The sequence below is a fragment of the Lithobates pipiens genome, unplaced genomic scaffold (assembly GCF_037356315.1).
Source record: "Lithobates pipiens isolate NorthernLeopardFrog02 unplaced genomic scaffold, aLitPip1_a1.2 Scaffold_18, whole genome shotgun sequence".
NCBI lineage: Eukaryota > Metazoa > Chordata > Amphibia > Anura > Ranidae > Lithobates > Lithobates pipiens.
Genome location: NW_027507758.1, coordinates 142,814,664 through 142,828,984, shown reverse-complemented (window position 1 = coordinate 142,828,984; position 14,321 = coordinate 142,814,664). Strand labels below are relative to the sequence as shown.

General features: G+C 47.5%; 1 protein-coding gene across 1 annotated transcript in view; it reads right to left on the bottom strand.

The window, feature by feature from the left end:
- The window catches only part of SLC24A3 (solute carrier family 24 member 3), a 568,031-nt gene that overhangs the window by 53,967 nt on the left and 499,743 nt on the right, over positions 1 to 14,321 (bottom strand). The window lies entirely within an intron of this gene.

The window sequence follows — 14,321 nt, the reverse complement described above, 5'->3', positions numbered from 1 at the left end:
AATGCCAAAATAGCACAAAACCCCCCAAAATGACCCCATTTTGGAAAGTAGACACCCCAAGCTATTTACTGAGAGGCATGTTGAGTCCATGGAATATTTTATATTTTGCCACAAGTTGCGGGAATATTACAAACTTTTTTTTTTTTGCACCAAGTTGTCACTAAATGATATATTGCTCACACATGCTATGGGCATATGTGAAATGACACCCCAAAATACATTCTGCTGCTTCTCCCGAGTACGGGGATACCACGTGTGTGGGACTTTTTGGGAGTCTAGTCGCGCACGGCACCCCGAAAACCAATCACCACCTTCAGGATTTCTAAGGGTGCAAATTTTTGATTTAACTCCTCACTACCTATCACAGTTTCGAAGGCCATAAAATGCCAAAATAGCACAAAACCCCCCCAAATGACCCCATTTTGGAAAGTAGACACCCCAAGCTATTTACTGAGAGGCATGTTGAGTCCATGGAATATTTTATATTTTGCCAAAAGTTGCGGGAATATTACAAACTTTTTTTTTTTTTTGCACAAAGTTGTCACTAAATGATATATTGCTCACACATGCTATGGGCAGAAGTCAAATTACACCCCAAAATAAATTCTGCTGCTTCTCCCGAGTACGGGGATACCACATGTGGGGGACTTTTTGGGAGCCTAGCCACGTACGGGACCCCGAAAACCAAGCACTGCCTTCCGGATTTGAATATAAAATGCTATAAAAAACAAACTAACCAGAGTCACCCGTAACACTTATACGGTGATCAGTGGTGAAAGGGTTAACTAGGGGCAATCAGGGGGTTCAAATTTTTATTAGGTAGTATATGGGGGTCCCTGGCGCTATATAAAAACCTGACGGGGAACCTAAATAACTAACTGGCTAACCAGCGTCACCAGTGACACTTATACTGTGATCGCTGGTGAAAGGGGGTGAAAGGGTTAACTAGCAGCAATCAGGGGGTTAAAACCATTATTGGGTAGTATATCGGGGTACCTAGCGCTATAAAAACCTGGCGGTGAACCTAAAAAAATAACTAGCTACCTAGTGACACTAGCGACACTGATGCAGCGTTCAGAAAAATTATCGCTTAGTGACACTGGCAAAAGGGGGTGAAAGGGTTAACTAGCGGAAATCAGGGGGTTAAAACCATTATTGGGTAGTATATCGGGGTACCTAGCGCTATAAAAACCTGGCGGTGAACCTAAAAAAATAACTAGCTACCTAGTGACTGTAGCGACACTAATGCAGCGATCAGAAAAACGATCGCTTAGTGACACTGGCAAAAGGGGGTGAAAGGGTTAACTAGCGGCAATCAGGGGGTTAAAACCATTATTGGGTAGTATATCGGGGTACCTAGCGATATAAAAACCTGGCGGTGAACCTAAAAAAATAACTAGCTACCTAGCGACACATGCAGCGATCAGAAAAATGATCGCTTAGTGACACTGGCAAAAGGGGGTGAAAGGGTTAACTAGCGGCAATCAGGGGGTTAAAACCATTATTGGGTAGTATATCGGGGTACCTAGCGCTATAAAAACCTGGCGGTGAACCTAAAAAAATAACTAGCTACCTAGCGACTGTAGCGACATTAATGCAGCGATCAGAAAAACGATCGCTTAGTGACACTGGCAAAAGGGGGTGAAAGGGTTAACTAGCGGCAATCTGGGGGTTAAAACCATTATTGGGTAGTATATCGGGGTACCTAGCGATATAAAAACCTGGCGGTGAACCTAAAAAAATAACTAGCTACCTAGCGACACATGCAGCGATCAGAAAAATGATCGCTTAGTGACACTGGCAAAAGAGGGTGAAAGGGTTAACTCTAGGGGCAATCAGGGGGTTAAATCTTTATTGGGGGGTGATAGGGGGCTACCCTGGACCTAACACTAACTGTCCTGACAGTTTTTACTGTCACAACTGACACTGAATGCATTGATCAGTAAAGAAATGATCAATGCAATCAGTGACACTGTGACTGGGGGGGGGGGGGGGCGGGGGGGGGATCGGGGGGCGATCGGGGGGGGATCGGGGGGGTTTGTGTGCCTGTGTGTACCTACATGTCAGTGTAGTGTTGGTGCACACTTACTTTTACTCTTCTCCTCGTAGTCCGGTCAAAAAGACCGCCCCGAGGAGAATGACATCACTTCCTCCTTCCTGTGTAAACAATACACAGGGGAGGAAGCTTCTCATTGGCCAGGAGCGATCCAGAGGGGGTGGCCGAAAACCAACGGCCATCCCCTCATCACGGAGCGCTCCTGGACCGAATCGGACCGCCGTAAACAGCGGGAGGGGGTCCGATCGGACCCCCCACCCGCTGGAAGGCAATCACGTAGATGTACGTGATTGTGCCTGCCTGTGCCATTGTGCTGACGTACAATGGCAATACGGCGGTCCTTAAGTGGTTAAAGTAGAAGTCCAGCCTCAGCTTTTTAGGCTGGGCTTCTCCTATAGATCACAGCAGTGCAAAAGGAATTGCACTGCTGTGATCCGTCACTGCCATCAGTCAAGGCAGCATGTCCTCCCGACTTCCCAAGTCTGGATCCGCCAGCTGCCTTGATTGATGGCAGTCTCAGCGAGCCAATGAGACGGCAGCTGCCCGCCCCTCCACGCCTCATCGCTCCAATGAGCATGGAGAAGCAGAGAGGAGAGTTAGCAGCTCTCCTCTCTGGGTTGTGGTAAAACCGAGCCATTAGCGACATTTGGTGGCCTGGTTCTCAGTGCAGAGACGGCCGGGGAAAGATACAGCATCGATTCTATGCTGCATCCACATAGGTAAGTATGAAACTAAAATAATAAAAAATAAAAAACATACTTCTCTATGTTTAAGATATATAAATGTATTTAGATGTTAAAAACAGGAATTCACAACAAAATGCCAGATAATTCTTCACATTGGGTACCTGAGAAACTAAAATGGATTTCCGTCAAATTTATGCTATTGTTTTTATGTTCACATATTTATACATTGCTTTATATAATTTGTATTATTGCTAAGCAAAAAATACCCATATATTTTATTTTTTAAATAAAACATTTATTTAGGGTAGCTTCCATACCAATTATTTTGCAGAGAATGCTGGCATTTCTAAAAAGGAAGCCCAGCAATTCCTGCTTGCTTTTTAGACTTGGTGTGTAACTAACAAATATCCGCTATTCATTGTTTAGCACACAGGCTGCAGATATACTTCTTGTGTATAGAGATATAAGATATAATAAAAGATATAAGCTATAAATACATCTATGGATACAATATTTTATCAGTTTATATAATTATTTGTTTTTCTAATGCCCTGTACACACGATAGGATTTTCCGACAACAAAACCATGTTTTTTTTCCACACGGTCACACAAATGTTGTCGTAAATTGTGAACGTCTAGAATGCAGTGACGTACAAAACGTATGACTAGCCGAGAAAAATTAAGTTCAATAACCAGTGCGGCTCTTCTGCTTGATTCCGAGCGTGCGTGGACTTTTGTGCGTCGGAATTGTGTACACGCTCTTGGAATTTCCGACAACAAGTTTTGCTGTCGGAAAATTTGAGAACCTGCTCTCAAACATTTGTTGGCGGAAATTCCAACGACAAATGTTCTATGGAGCCTACACACGGTTGGACTTTCCAATCACAAGCTCACATCCAACATTTGTTGTGGGAAAATCCGACCGTGTGTACAGGGCATAAGAGTTCTTCTACCTGTCCCAGAAATGATTAGAGTGTAGCTAACATTTGTGCAACTTTTTTTCTGATCCTTCATATTTTATTTTTGACATTTTCATAGTAAAACAATTGTGCCTATGGAATAGAAAGATTTACACTGATGTAGATATCTTAGGACTCAGGATTCACAGTTACAGCTTAGTGTTTGTTGCCCTTACTGCTGTAAAGTTTCATGATGAAAAAGAGGACACATGGGGGGTTTTTTACAAAAGGCAAATCCACTTTGCACTGGAAGTGCACTTGGAAGTGCAGTAGCTCTAAATCTAAGGGGTAGATCTGAAATGAGTGGAAGCTCTGCTGATTTTATCATCCAATCATGTACATGGTAAAATGCTGTTTTTTATTTTCCTTGAAAGTCCCCCCCGGATCTACAGCGAGTTTACTTCCAAGTACACTTGCAGTGTAAAGTGGATTTGCCTTTAGTAAATAACCCCCATAGACAGCAGTGTGAAGACCGGGCTGGAAAGCAGGACTGTTAACATTACATTACAAGCAGATCAAGAAATTCTGGCTGTCTTGCTTAACCACTTCATCCCCGGAAGGATTTACCCCCTTCCTGACCAGGCCATTTTTTGCGATTCGGTACTGAGTCACTTTAACTGACAATTGTGCAGTCATGCGACGTTGTGCCCAAACAAAATGTATGCCCTTTTGTCCCCACAAATAGAGCTTTCTTTTAGGGTTACTTGATCACCTCTGCATTTTTTATTTTTTGCGCTATAAACAAAACAATAGTGAAAATTAACCACTAGAGATCCGCGCTATAGCCAAATGACGGCTACAGCGCGGACCTCCTTTGCCGGGACTACGTCTATTGACATCGTCCCGTGCACGAGCGGCCTGCGCGCTCCGCTCTGTAATCGGCAAGTCTATGAGACTCGCCTGATCACGGATCCGAGCAAGGGGTCGATCCCGACCCCTTACCACGTGATCAGCTGTCAGCCAATGACAGCTGATCATGTGATACAACGGAGTCGGTAATCTGCTATTTTTCCTCCTCGCGCTGACAGCGCGAGGAGAAAAAAAAAGAGCCGATCTGATGTCCCGCTGATGTCCCGATCACGGCCAGCTTACCAGTGCCCACCTGCCCCCTGCCAGTGCCACCCAGCAGTACCCACAGTGCCACCCAGCAGTGCCCACAGTGCCATACATCAGTGCCCACAGTGCCACCCATCAGTGCCCACAATCTGCCTCAACAACGGTGCTGAACCCCAGTGCCACATATATGTGCCCATCAGTGTCATCTACCAGTGCCCATCAGTGCTGCCCATCAGTGCCCAGCAGTGTCACCAGTCAGAGCCACCTATCAGTGCCCATGAGTCCCATCTATCAGTGGTACCTATCAGTGCCCCTTAGTGCCACCCATCCGTGCCACCCATCCGTGCCATCTTATCTGTGCCCATCTTTGCCCATCAGTGCCGCCTTATCTGTGCCCATCAGTACTGCCTTATCTGTGCCTATCGGTGCCACCTTAACTATGCCTATCAGTGCCCACCAGTGAAGCCTATCAGTGCCCACCAGCGCAGCCTCTCAGTGCCCACCAGCGCTGCCTCATCAGCGCACTTCAATGAAGGAGAAAAATGACCTGTTTGCAAAATTTTATAACAATCTATTAAACATGATTTTTTATTTATTTTTTATTTTGCATCTTTTTTTGTTTGTTTAGCAAAAAATAAAACTCCCAGCTGTAATTAAATATCACCAAAAGAAAGCTCTATTTGTGGGAAAAAAATGATAAAAATTTCATTTGGGTACAGTGTTGTATGCCCGCGCAATAAGCATATATTGATTGGCTTGTGCAAAAGTTATAGCATCTACAAAATAGGGGATAGATTTATGGCATTTTTATTATTATTATTTTTTTACTAGTAATGGCGGCGATCTGCGATTTTTATCAGGACTGCGACATTGCGGCGGACAGATCGGACACTTTTGACACTTTTTTGGGACCAGTGACATTTATACAGCGATCAGAGCTAAAAATAGCCACTGATTACTGTGTAAATGTCACTGGCAGGGAAGGGGTTAACACCCTAGGTGTTCCCTAGGTGTGTTCTAACTGTAGGGGGGGGGGTGGGACTGAGTAGGGGAAGAGACCGATCGGTGTTCCTATATACTAGGAACACACGATCTGTCTCTACTCCCCTGACAGGATGTGGATCTGTGTGTTTCTGAATTTTTGTAAAATGTATATATATAATATATATATATATATATATAGATAATACTGTATTGGATGTTTTTACCAACGAAATGCCATTTTAATGCAAGGTCTGTACACAGTTTAGAAAACGTCTCACAGGGACTCATTCTTGTGAGACTGCAAGAGTAGTGATGGACGAACTTCCGACGGGACGTTTCGCGAACGCGAAATGCGAACGGACCCAAACGTTCGCGAAACAGAACGTTCGCCGCGGGCCCCATTGACTTCAATGGGAGGCGAACTTTGCAAACCTTCATGTCGAATTTGCGGCCACGTGGTAATTATTAGGGGGTAAAACGTAGTCCCACCATCTGGACAATGACATAATACATGTATGAGGTGAATTTGGGATCGATAACTACAAGCATTTTTATTTTATTTGGGAAATTGTTCTAACAATTCAGGACTATGGAGCTAATGAAGGCAATGGAGGAGAGGGAAGGTCAGGGACCAGGGTAGGCAAAGAAGAGGGTGCAGGAGATGATCACCAGCAGCGTGACATACCGGAATGACACATGCACCGTGATAGAGGCATCTGACAGCAGCACCGTAATACAGAGCACTGACAGCAGCACCGTGACATACAGCTCTGACAGCAGCACCGTGACATACAGCGCTGACAGCAGCACCGTGACATACAGCGCTGACAGCAGCACCGTGACATACAGCGCTGACAGCAGCACCGTGACATACAGCCCTGACAGCAGCACCGTGACATACAGCGCTGACAGCAGCACCGTGACATACAGCGCTGACAGCAGCACCGTGACATACAGCGCTGACAGCAGCACCGTGACATACAGCGCTGACAGCAGCACCGTGACATACAGCGCTGACAGCAGCACCGTGACATACAGCGCTGACAGCAGCACCGTGACATACAGCGCTGACAGCAGCACCGTAAGCAGCCCCAGGAGGAAGTCAGCACAGCACAGGGATGGTGTGATCCCCTCATAATAAGAACCCCCAGGAGGAAGTCAGCACAGCACAGGGATAGTGTGATCCCTTCATAATAAGAACCCCCAGGAGGAAGTCAGCACAGCACAGGGATATCATAAGCAGCCCCAGTAGAAATATGACACCGCTCAACCTCTTCAAAGAGGAGGGTAGGGGCATATAGTACGGTGTGCTTTTTTGGGTCAAGGAAGTGAGCCAAATGAATTAAGAAGGTCTGTGTGCTTGATTAAAAAAATAGTTTATAGACATATACATGGTCTACTGGTCACATGTGTTGAATTCCTCCGAGATCCATGCCTCATTCATTTTTAGAAATGTGAGGTAGTTAACACTGTGGTGAGCTAGGCGAGTACGCTTATCGGTCACAATCCCCCCTGCTGCGCTGAACGTCCTTTCGGACAGGACACTGGATGAGGGCAAGCCAACAGTTCGATTGCAAATTGGGCAAGCTCTGGCCAGAGGTCAAGCCTGCCCACCCAGTAGTCTAGGGGTTCATCACTCCTCAGAGCGTCCACATCGGCCGTTAACCCAATGTAGTCGGACACCTGACGGTCTAGGCGTTCCCTGATGCTGGATCCGGATGACACCTGTCGATGGGTCGGCTGAAAGAATGACCTCATATCCGAAGTCACCAACACATCTTCAAACCGGCCTCTTCTTGCAGGCGCTGTTGGATTGGTACCCGCAAATCCTTCTCTGGGAGTGGGAATTGCTCCTCTGCCAGCGCACGCAAAAGCAGAATGCAGCATTTCTCGAAGCAAGGCCTGGAAGTGCTGCATTCTGACAGCCCTCTGCGACGGCGGTAACATTTCCGCCATTTTGTGTTTGTACCGGGGGTCTAAGTACGTTGCCACCCAGTACTGGTCCTTGACCCTCATGCTTTTTATACGGGGGTCCCTATTAAAACACTGGAGCATGAAGGCCCCCATTTGCACTAAAGTGGAAGCGGTGTGGTGGCCTGGCTCCTGCTCATCATCCAGGATAATGTCGTCCTCTTCATTCTCCTCTCCCCATCCACGCACAACAGGGATCCCAGAAAGGTTTAAAGCATGCTCTTCTTGCTCCTGCTCATCCGCCCCGGCACCATCCTCCTCTGACTCCTCATCAGACTCCTGTTGTTGACTTGTCTCAGATAGAGTAGCCCCCCCTGGGAATTCATCCAGCATTGCGACTTCCTCATCTTCCCGCTCCTGCTCCTCCACAGCCTGATCAATGACACGACGCAATGCACGCTCCAGAAAGAAGGCATAAGGTACCATGTCACTGATGGCGCCATGGCTGCGACTGACCAGTTTGGTGATCTCCTCAAATGGCCGCAGAAGTCTGCATGTGTCGCGCATGAGCAGCCACTGGCGCGGTGAAAAAAAACCCAGCTCCCCAGAACCGTTTCTTTCGCAGAGTTCATACAGGTAGACGTTAACTGCACGTTTCTGCTGGAGCAGCCTATCAAGCATATAGAAGGTTGAGTTCCATCGCGTCGGGCAATCGCAAATAAGACGTCTGACCGGCAGATGGTGTCGCCGCTGAATGTCAGCAAGGCGAGCCATGGCCGTGTAAGATCTTCTGAAATGGGCCGAGATTTTCCTTGCCTGCCGCAAGATGTCCTGGACCCCAGGGTATTTGACAAGGAATCGCTGCACGACCAAGTTTAAGACGTGTGCCATGCACGGCACGTGCGTGATTTTGCCCTGTTTCAATGCGCTAAGCAGATTGGCACCGTTGTCACACACCACTTTACCAACTGTCAAATTGAGCGGTGTTAGCCACTCATCTGCCTGTGAACGCAAAGCTGAAAGGAGTGCCGGGCCAGTGTGGCTCTTTGCTTCCAGGCACAACAGACGCAGCACGGCATGGCAACGTCTCACCTGGCATGTGGAATAGGTTCTGGGGAGCTTGGGCGGTGCAGTGGAAGAGACGCTAGCAGCGGAAAAGGAGGAGGCAGCTGAGGAGGAGAGGGAGGAGGATGGAGTAGGAGGAGGAGAAGAAGAGTCAGGCCTGCATGCAATCCGTGGCGGTAAAACCAAATCTACACGGGTGCCACGGGTTACATGCTTGACGGCCGTCAGAAGGTTCACCCAGTGGGCAGTAAAACTGATATACCTTCCCTGCCCGTGTTTGCTAGACCACGTGTCTGTGGTCAGATGTATCTTGGCACCGACACTGTGTGCCAGAGATACATTCACTTGCCGCTGAACATGGCCATATAGCTCTGGGATGCCCTTCTCTGAGAAATACTTCCTTCCTGGGACCTTCCATTGTGGTGTTCCAATGGCCACAAATTTGCGAAAGGCCTCCGAGTCCACCAGTTTATATGGCAGTAGTTGGCGGGCTATGAGTTCTGACAAGCCAGCCGCCAACCGTTGGGCAAGAGGGTTATCCGGCATCATCATTTTTTTACGCTCAAACATTAGGCCCACGGAAGCCTGCCTTTTTGCAGAAAAATGTGAGCTTGGCGTGATGGAAGGTGGAGTGGAGGACAATTGTGAGGAGAGAGGAGAAGGAGAAGTAGAAGACGAGGCTGGACGGTGAGAGCCTGCAGTGTGGCTTTGTGTGTTCCGTTGCTCCCACTGGGCTCGGTGATGGCTGCTCATGTGCCTTCTTAAGGCGGTCGTCCCTAGGTGAGTATTGGGCTTACCGCGACTAACGCGTTGACTGCAAAGATTGCAGATGGCAACGCTATTGTCAGCAGCGGACACGTTAAAAAAAGCCCACACTGCGGAGCCATGTGCCGGTGTCCTGGGAGCGCCAGATGTGACCGTACATGGTCGATGACTCGCTCCTGATACATTTGCAGTCTGCTTTGTCCCTGCTGTGCAATGTAAGTCATTGCTGCTTCTCCTCCCTATCTGCTGGTCCATATCTCCCTCTGAACTCCCCTCCTCTTCCTCTCTTGTGGGCACCCACGTGACATCACTAGACACGTCATCATCAACGTCACCTTCCCCACCGCTATAAGTAGAGATCTCGGAGTAGGCAGCAACACCGGGGACCAACCTCCTCCTTGGGCTGATCTGGGTACTGGCGTCAGACTGCTGAGTAGCGCTTGTTGCTACCTCCTCTTCCTGATCCAATACCAAGAGTGGCTGCGCATCGGAAATGTCCTCTTGATATGGATCGGAAAATAATTCCAGTGACTCAAGCGGAAGGTATGTGGTGGTGGTGGTGGTGGTCGTGTTGTTGGTGGTAGTGTCTTTGGGGGTGCACATAGCAGAGAGTGAAGAAGAGGGTGCAGATCGAGAGGATGAGGAGGGTGCAGAAGAGTAAGGCTGAGCGAGCCACTCAACCAAGTCTGGTGCATCCTTTAAAGTAATTGAACGCACCTTCTGCAACTTCCCACTTTGGCTCAAGCCTGTTGCTCCTGCCCTACCCCTACCACCCCTGCGGAAGGGCCTGCCTCTTCCTCTGCATGTCATTTTTTAAATGACCCTGTGACAAAACTCTTAGTCCCTATACCGCTGAAGGACTGCTGCAGTATAGGTGAGCGGTCAGCAGTGGTGCACGTCAACCCTATCTATTGTGGACCTATAGCGGTCCTTACAGAACAGCAGACTGTACCGCACTCAAGCCTATGTACCGTAGCACCCTATACCAAGTTACCAGTCCTTATAAGAACTTTTGTGGAACAAGCAGGTTGTGTGTTAGTGATTAGCAGACTGTACGTCAGTCCCTATACCGCTGAAGGACTGCTGCAGTATAGGGCAGCGGTCAGCAGTGGTGCACGTCAACCCTATCTATTGTGGACCGATAGCGGTCCTTACAGAACAGCAGACTGTACCGCACTCAAGCCTATGTACCGTAGCACCCTATACCAAGTTACCAGTCCTTATAAGAACTTTTGTGGAACAAGCAGGTTGTGTGTTAGTGATTAGCAGACTGTACGTCAGTCCCTATACCGCTGAAGGACTGCTGCAGTATAGGGCAGCGGTCAGCAGTGGTGCACGTCAACCCTATCTATTGTGGACCGATAGCGGTCCTTACAGAACAGCAGACTGTACCGCACTCAAGCCTATGTACCGTAGCACCCTATACCAAGTTACCAGTCCTTATAAGAACTTTTGTGGAACAAGCAGGTTGTGTGTTAGTGATTAGCAGACTGTACGTCAGTCCCTATACCGCTGAAGGACTGCTGCAGTATAGGGCAGCGGTCAGCAGTGGTGCACGTCAACCCTATCTATTGTGGACCGATAGCGGTCCTTACAGAACAGCAGACTGTACCGCACTCAAGCCTATGTACCGTAGCACCCTATACCAAGTTACCAGTCCTTATAAGAACTTTTGTGGAACAAGCAGGTTGTGTGTTAGTGATTAGCAGACTGTACGTCAGTCCCTATACCGCTGAAGGACTGCTGCAGTATAGGGCAGCGGTCAGCAGTGGTGCACGTCAACCCTATCTATTGTGGACCGATAGCGGTCCTTACAGAACAGCAGACTGTACCGCACTCAAGCCTATGTACCGTAGCACCCTATACCAAGTTACCAGTCCTTATAAGAACTTTTGTGGAACAAGCAGGTTGTGTGTTAGTGATTAGCAGACTGTACGTCAGTCCCTATACCGCTGAAGGACTGCTGCAGTATAGGGCAGCGGTCAGCAGTGGTGCACGTCAACCCTATCTATTGTGGACCGATAGCGGTCCTTACAGAACAGCAGACTGTACCGCACTCAAGCCTATGTACCGTAGCACCCTATACCAAGTTACCAGTCCTTATAAGAACTTTTGTGGAACAAGCAGGTTGTGTGTTAGTGATTAGCAGACTGTACGTCAGTCCCTATACCGCTGAAGGACTGCTGCAGTATAGGTGAGCGGTCAGCAGTGGTGCACGTCAACCCTATCTATTGTGGACCTATAGCGGTCCTTACAGAACAGCAGACTGTACCGCACTCAAGCCTATGTACCGTAGCACCCTATACCAAGTTACCAGTCCTTATAAGAACTTTTGTGGACCAAGCAGGTTGTGTATTAGTGTTTAGCAGACTGTACGTCAGTCCCTATACCGCTGAAGGACTGCTGCAGTATAGGGCAGCGGTCAGCAGTGGTGCACGTCAACCCTATCTATTGTGGACCGATAGCGGTCCTTACAGAACAGCAGACTGTACCGCACTCAAGCCTATGTACCGTAGCACCCTATACCAAGTTACCAGTCCTTATAAGAACTTTTGTGGAACAAGCAGGTTGTGTGTTAGTGATTAGCAGACTGTACGTCAGTCCCTATACCGCTGAAGGACTGCTGCAGTATAGGGCAGCGGTCAGCAGTGGTGCACGTCAACCCTATCTATTGTGGACCGATAGCGGTCCTTACAGAACAGCAGACTGTACCGCACTCAAGCCTATGTACCGTAGCACCCTATACCAAGTTACCAGTCCTTATAAGAACTTTTGTGGAACAAGCAGGTTGTGTGTTAGTGATTAGCAGACTGTACGTCAGTCCCTATACCGCTGAAGGACTGCTGCAGTATAGGTGAGCGGTCAGCAGTGGTGCACGTCAACCCTATCTATTGTGGACCGATAGCGGTCCTTACAGAACAGCAGACTGTACCGCACTCAAGCCTATGTACCGTAGCACCCTATACCAAGTTACCAGTCCTTATAAGAACTTTTGTGGACCAAGCAGGTTGTGTATTAGTGTTTAGCAGACTGTACGTCAGTCCCTATACCGCTGAAGGACTGCTGCAGTATAGGGCAGCGGTCAGCAGTGGTGCACGTCAACCCTATCTATTGTGGACCGATAGCGGTCCTTACAGAACAGCAGACTGTACCGCACTCAAGCCTATGTACCGTAGCACCCTATACCAAGTTACCAGTCCTTATAAGAACTTTTGTGGACCAAGCAGGTTGTGTATTAGTGTTTAGCAGACTGTACGTCAGTCCCTATACCGCTGAAGGACTGCTGCAGTATAGGGCAGCGGTCAGCAGTGGTGCACGTCAACCCTATCTATTGTGGACCGATAGCGGTCCTTACAGAACAGCAGACTGTACCGCACTCAAGCCTATGTACCGTAGCACCCTATACCAAGTTACCAGTCCTTATAAGAACTTTTGTGGAACAAGCAGGTTGTGTGTTAGTGATTAGCAGACTGTACGTCAGTCCCTATACCGCTGAAGGACTGCTGCAGTATAGGGCAGCGGTCAGCAGTGGTGCACGTCAACCCTATCTATTGTGGACCGATAGCGGTCCTTACAGAACAGCAGACTGTACCGCACTCAAGCCTATGTACCGTAGCACCCTATACCAAGTTACCAGTCCTTATAAGAACTTTTGTGGAACAAGTGAGTTGTGAATGTTTAGCAGACTGCAGCAGAAGGGCAGCAGTCAAGTATAATATCCTTTCTATATTTGGAAGAAAGAATATTATACATGTACAAGCCTATTACTGTACCACTGATACCAGTCCTGAAAAGAACCTTTGTGGAACTAATAATAACAGCAAGTCTTTAAAATTACCCTCACTGCCTGACAACACTGCTTCCTTCCTGTCCCTATACAAATTGGCAAAAAAAGAGAACGATTAGTGGTTACTGGAACAGCTCTTTTGTGGACCTTGATAGTAACAGCTAATGATGATGATGATGATGATGATGATGAAAGACTAATCTGGCTGTCCCTGTAGCATACACCGTCCTTTCCCTTTCTCTAAACTAACAAAAGACACTCAGGCTGCTGCAAGAATCAGCAGCACAGCAAACCTATCAACACCTAACACCTATACCAGTCCTGAAAAGAACTTTTGTGTACCAAATAGCTAGTGGTTTATCTCTCCCTACTCCACACAGGAACCTGTCCCTATCGTAACAGAAGAAAGAATGTAAAATGGCCACCGGATCGGGTGTATTTATAGGTTAGGGGGAATGTACAAGTGTCCATGTGCTGTCATGTCTCAATTGGCTGTCCTGTATCACATGATAAACGTGTCACCAAAGGTTAAAGTTCTTGTATACATTAAACACGTAAGTCCGCCGCGGCGAACGACGGAAAAAGGCGTTCGAACGTGCGGACCGCGAATGTCGGAAATTCGCCGCGAAACGACCGCCGGGCGAACCGTTCGGCCATCACTATGCAAGAGAGTGCTCTTCATTTTTTATACTAACTACATTATCTAAATAATACTTATTTATGGCAAGAAAAAATTAAAAACTTTTTTTTATTTGAACAATTTAAAAACATTTTTAAAACTTCTTTAATATTTTTTCGCTCATCAGTGCTCCAACTTTTTATCTATTTTACATGATGTTGTGTATCATTTGAGAGATAATGAAGGATACCCCTGCTTACCACGACTCCTGACAACTGTTATCTATAGCTGCATCAAGGCCAACATTCACTTATATTACTGCTTATCATTCTAGTACTTCAACATGTGAATGTGTATGCCTACTGGCCAGTTTGCAAGGCCTAATTTAAATTTGTGGTTGAGGGGTGGTAAAACACACGTTTTTACTGCCCT